The 5963-nt window shown below is 40.0% G+C and overlaps 1 pseudogene; it reads left to right on the top strand.

Annotated features, from left to right (window-relative positions):
- Positions 1–4914: 4914 nt before the first annotated feature.
- LOC112404829 (ubiquitin thioesterase OTUB1 pseudogene) lies at positions 4915–5742 on the top strand (annotated as a pseudogene).
- Positions 5743–5963: the final 221 nt, after the last annotated feature.

Below are 5963 nucleotides of genomic sequence, written 5' to 3'. Positions count from 1 at the left end.
ATGAACAGGTGTTAATGTATCCCCCCCAAGAACACACAGCATACCTTCTTTTTCAAAAAAATCAGCAGATATCACGTAATTGCTCTAATTTTGGCCTCCATGACATTCCTAATGTCAGGCAATGGGAAATGCAGATTGCCCTATTTTGGATGGGAAGTTGAATGCTGAGAGCCTAAGTGATTTTCCTGGAGTTACTCACCAAATTGGTAGAGATGGCCCAGTAACTGATTTCCAAATACAGTACTGTTTCACTAGACAAATGCTCCTTCATTCTGTAGTTATATTTGAAAAATACCATTTCCACGTTGTCTTTTATTCTTTTCAAAGAGCTTCTCATACATTATACATTCATTAATTTATTCACTCATTAAAGAAACATTCATGGGGCTTCCCTGGTGGCGCAGTGGTTGAGAATCTGCCTGCTAATGCCGGGGACACGGGTTCGAGCCCTGGTCTGGGAGGATCCCACATGCCGCGGAGCAACTAGGCCCATGAGCCACAACTACTGAGCCTGCGCGTCTGGAGCCTGTGCTCCGCAACAAGAGAGGCCCGCGCACCACGACGAAGAGTGACCTCCGCTTGCCACAACTAGAGAAAGCCCTCGCAGAAACGAAGACCCAACACAGCAAAAATAAATAAATTAATTAATAAACTCCTACCCTCAACATCTTCAAAAAAAAAAAAAAGAAACGTTCATTAAAAATCCACTAAATGCCAGTCCCCAAATGAGCAACACATGACCCTACCTTCAAGAGTCTCAGATTGTAGTTGGGGTAAAAGATATATAAACACTTATAACCAATAGTAGAGTCCAATGATATAGGTAGGTGTAGGTGTTAAGATAACACTGAGGAGACTTATTAGTTAAGCCAGCCTCTTGTTGCCAAGAGAAATTAAAGAATTCTTGAAAGAGATAACATCTGAGCTGAGTTATGAAGACCTTGTTAAAGTTAGCCAGGAGAAAGAAGTGGTAGAGAGGTATGTGTGCGAAGGAGGGCTGGGAGTAATGGCAATAGGATAAAGGAGGATAAAACGAAGTCCCAACATTTTAAAGGAACTTAGGAAATAGAGCATTTGCATTTGAATAATAAAAAAGTAAAGACTCAGGGGTCTGAAGCAACATACACAAGCTGTTAGTTGACAGCAATCAGTTGATTCTGGCTTCTACTTAGCTCTTTTTCCAATATTCCTCACTGCCAATTCAGGTGAAAACAGTAATTAAATGTTTGGTTTTTTGTAAAAACATGGTTTGTTATTGGTCTTGTTTCACCTTCAAAAAAATATAAAATACTATATCAGAATAATAATTTTTGAAAACATTAGTTTGTAGTTGAGACCATCACCATCCATATCATTTTTTCCCAAATGGTCCCTACATCTTATTTCAAAATAAACCAGGGAGTAGATCCTGTCTCTATAGTGCAAATTGGGGGTGTTAGGGTTGGGAGAAAAAAGGCTAAGAGAAGAAAATTAACTTGACAAAATCACATGGTAAGTGGCAGAGTGCACACTTGAATCCAAGTTTTCTGAATTCCCAGTTCAAGGTCTTTCCACTATACTCCAAGTTATCTCTGTGAAGCATGCAAAGGAGGATTTTTAGTATTTTTTGCCTTAATACGTCACTGTTCATTTTTTATTATTAATGTAATACACGCCCATTATTCCTCACCTTAAAAATCAGAAGTATTATTACTGTGGGTGGGGGAGGGAGTTACATGGTGGTAAAGAGGTCAAATACTTAGAACCTTCAAACAGAAGCCACCAATGTCCAGGTTACCGGAAAGCTACACACCTATAATGTCACAGTTAAAACATGCAAAAAGATTAAATCTACTTCTGATGTTAGAAAATAACAGCTTTTATCCACTTGTTCCCAACACCCCCTTCTAAGACACAGGGCGAAAAAATCTTTGCCTTATTTTGGTACCATAAGTTCAGAGGAAGAAATAATTTGCCATGTGATTTTTCAATCACCCAGCTAAATTCAAGTTCCCTTTGACACGGATGCTATTCCCAATTCAACACTGCTAAATTTTAACTACCCTCCCTTTCAATTAGCTGGGTTTCCGTTTGCTTACTTTGTCCGTGGTTATAGCCTTCCCTCACAGACCTAAGATCACTGTTTTCCTTCCTCTTTATGCTCTGTGAGCATCAAGTATCATGGGGCATGCGTGTAATTGTCAGTGTGAAAAAGCCAGCTGGAGGCATCACAATCATGTCAATATACCAGCCAGCAAGAAAACCTCCGAGGCCATTGTTTCTATTTAGATATAACATTACATGGATTGAAAACTGCTGCTCCTACAAACTTCTGGGTGATATGATAGTACCATGTTTTCATACTTTTATACAATCAACTAATAAAAATATGTGTGTATATATATGCATAAATATTATATATTTACATATATAAATATATATAATTGTAGCAAAGAAAATAACATTCATCATTCAGAACATATGCAGAATCAGAAATTATTTAATTACCTGTACTACAAAAGATGGAATCTTAGGGCTCTGAGAGACTGCGAGAGGTTAAGTAAAGCAGATCAACTCGCTTGCTAAGAACTGAGGTGAAATTCATCCAACAAAGACTGCTGTTTTCTCTCAGCAGAAAATTCTCCACCCTTAGAAAGTCTCTCTTTAGGTCTACCTTGATATCATGTGTGGTGTCCCATGTTCTTCCTGGGTACCAATGTCTTGTTCAGTAATCACTTAATCTCCCTTCTATTGCTCAAAAACAGTGAACAACAGAAAAGAGTTTCACTACCACCATGTAATATTCTTACGTATTCAGAGCTAGTGGCCGTAGATAAGTGGAACAGAAAATGTAACAAGATGGAGAAAATTTTATTTTCTATATCTCCTCTAGGGGAGAGAAATATATGTGGTAAGAAAAAATACTTTGCTAACCCCTGGGATGACGGTGAAGGAAGTGAGGCAGGCATTCTACAGTCACAATAGATAGTTGACAAGCTACCCTCCAAGAAGATTCAAATCTGGTCAACTGTAGACCTACCTGTGCTGACAGAGAATGCACGTTTGGAGCAAAAACTAGATTGTTCAGGATGTTAGAAAAGGATTGAGAAATGCCACAATAATCTCCTTCTCCTGCCTTCCCCTACATAACACAGTGCTTTTACCCTAGTTAACTGTGGAACAAAGCCACCAAGTTATTATCCTGCCAAGCAAGCCTACATGTCTTAGTCCAGCTACCTGGCTGAGTAGCCTGGAAACTTGATGACTTTGAATAAGGAACCTGAACCTTCTTTGCCTAGCTCTGAACTAAGCACTTGATATAAATCAATGATTTCTAAAATTTTTTAAGCTAAAAATTCTTGATTCAAATGAAAGCTTACCATTAAAAAAAAATAATAATAGTGACAAACTCTGAATGACAGGTGAAAATGGAGGAGAGTGACAGTAAAGAGCCTCAAACATTCTGAGTGTCCCTGAGGGAATGCCATGGAACCCCTGGTGCTCTGGGGAGAAGGGTTACAAACTACCAGACTACATGATCACAAAAGCTTCTTCCGGTTCTGAAATTGTAGGAGTCTCTTAAACCTTTCCAAAAGAATGAAGTGGTTAACTTTAGAGTGGGAGTGACATTGGCAAAATGGCAGAGCTCTCATTTCCCCACCAAAAAAAAAACGTTGCAAAACAAGAAGAAATTGTTAGAATCAACTTTATCAGAGCTCTGGAAAACAGTCAAAGGTTTACAGCAACTAAGTGGACGTCGAATTAAAAAAAAAAAGGCAACTTTGAGACAGTAGGAAAGCTTTATGGCATTTTTACTCATTCACGCCCCATCCCCTCCCCAGAATAGTGGTGATATCAAAGCAGCAGCAATTCAGATTCCCACCATAGGACCCTGGTCCCTGGTTCAGCAGGGAGCAGAGTAGAAATTATCCACCAAGTGTGACCTGAAGGATTAGTACAAGGTGCTCACCTCTGTTTCATCTAACTAGAAACTCAAGCCATAAAAACAGTTGGTATTGCTCAAAAACACGCAAGCCAAACTAACCAACCTCAGTTGCCTGGGGCAAAGGATTATAGTCAAAACATACAAAAGACCACCTAAGGCCTGAGAACAAAAGCTGAGGAGAGTTTCTTTAGTAAATCAGAACATGTAAAAGCAGGCATATATGCAGGGAAATACAGAAAATCATGTGCATGTCCAGAGTATGATGAATGCTCAGAGAAGACTTGAGAATACACTAAGCTTTTACCTCAGACGGATCCCCACACTCAGTGCAAGCCTGCCTGAGTGCTGAAGGAGTGCCCTGGCATAGAGTCAACCTGAAAATACTTGGAGAGGTGTTGTTTGTTCAGCACTGGCATTCAAGGAAATCCATGTCAAACTTCTAGCTGAACATAAGCTAAGGTATAAAGACCACAGTGGCCACACACAACAAGGAATACACAACAAGCCTTTGCAAAAACAGTTTGGGGAAGTCATCAAACAAATGAACTACTACAGCATTCAGCAAACAAAACAATCATCAAACCCTAGGGAAAGGGGGCGAATCTGATTTCCAGATTGCAGGATATGAGAGAGAGAAAGGGGCAGAAAAAAATATTTGAAGAAATACTGGCTGAAAAGTTCCCAAATTTGATGAAAAACATGAATCTATAAAGCCATGAAGCTCAACAAATCCCACGTAGGATAAACTCAAAGAGACATACACTGAGACACATTAATAGGCCACAACACAATCCTCAATAAATTTTAAAACATTTAAATCATACAAAATATATTGTCTGATCACAATGAAGTTATAGTTTTGTAAGAAAACTGGAAAATTCGCCAATATATGGAAAGCACACTCTTAAGTAACCACTGGGTCAAATAAGAAATCACAAAGGCAATTAGAAAATAATTAGAGATGAATTAATTAAAAAGAACACAAACTTATGGAGCAGAAGAAACATCTGGGCAGCAGCTCCAAAGGTGTTAACTGTCTTGTCTGTGCTGAAGCCATCATGGCTCAGCAAGAGAATGCTGTGCAGAACTCTGGTCTCTGAGCATCTGGAGCTCTCAGTTCTGTGCAAAGAGTATGCTGAGGATGACAGTGTCTAGCAGCATGAGATCAAGAACCTCCACGAAAAGTAGTCGTATATTGGCAAGATCAGGCCTGATGGGAACTGCTTCTATTGAGCTTTCAGATTCTCCTACTTGGAGGCACTGCTGGATGACAGGAAGGAATTGCAGTGGTTCAAGGATATGCCTGCTAAGAGAAAAGAGGACCTGGTGTCCCAGGGCTAGGTCCACTGTTGAGGCTTTCCACAACATATCCATGAACTTGACTGAGCATGTAGAGAAGTGGACCCCAGTAGCAGACCTGTTGGCCTCCTTCAAAAACCAGAGTAACTCTGATTACCTGGTGGTCTATCTGGGGCTGCTCACCTCAGCTACCTGCAGTTTAAGAGCAAGTTCTTCAAGCACTTCATGGAAAGTGGGAAAACTGTCAAGGAGTTCTGCCATCAGGAAGTGGAAGCCATGTGCAAGGAGAATGACCACATCCACATCATCACACTGACTCAGGCCCTCAGCGTCTTCATCCAGGTGGAGTACATGTCCTGCAGTGATTATGGCACTACTGACACACACACATCTTCCTCAAGGGCTCAGGACCTAAGGTCTAACTTCTCTACTGACCTGGACACTATGATATCATCTATAAAAAGGGTTGGCTCCGGCCTGCTACTGCAATGCCTGCTCTGCCCTCTGCCAGGTGCTAGACATGTACAGAAGACTTTTTGTGGTTTTAAAGTGATCATATTTTACTCTTCCCACTTTCCCTGTCATAAAATCTTCCATGTTTTGTTAAAGGGGATGCTGGTGGTAAAAAACCAAAACCAAAACCAAACAAAACTCATGGGATGCAGTGAAGGCAGTATTCAAAGGGAAATATATAACTATAAACATTTACATTTAAAAAATAGATCTCAAATCAATAAAC

This window comes from Neophocaena asiaeorientalis, unplaced genomic scaffold, assembly GCF_003031525.2.
Source record: "Neophocaena asiaeorientalis asiaeorientalis breed wild unplaced genomic scaffold, Neophocaena_asiaeorientalis_V1.1 scaffold100, whole genome shotgun sequence".
NCBI lineage: Eukaryota > Metazoa > Chordata > Mammalia > Artiodactyla > Phocoenidae > Neophocaena > Neophocaena asiaeorientalis.
This window is presented reverse-complemented; position numbering and strand designations above follow the sequence as displayed.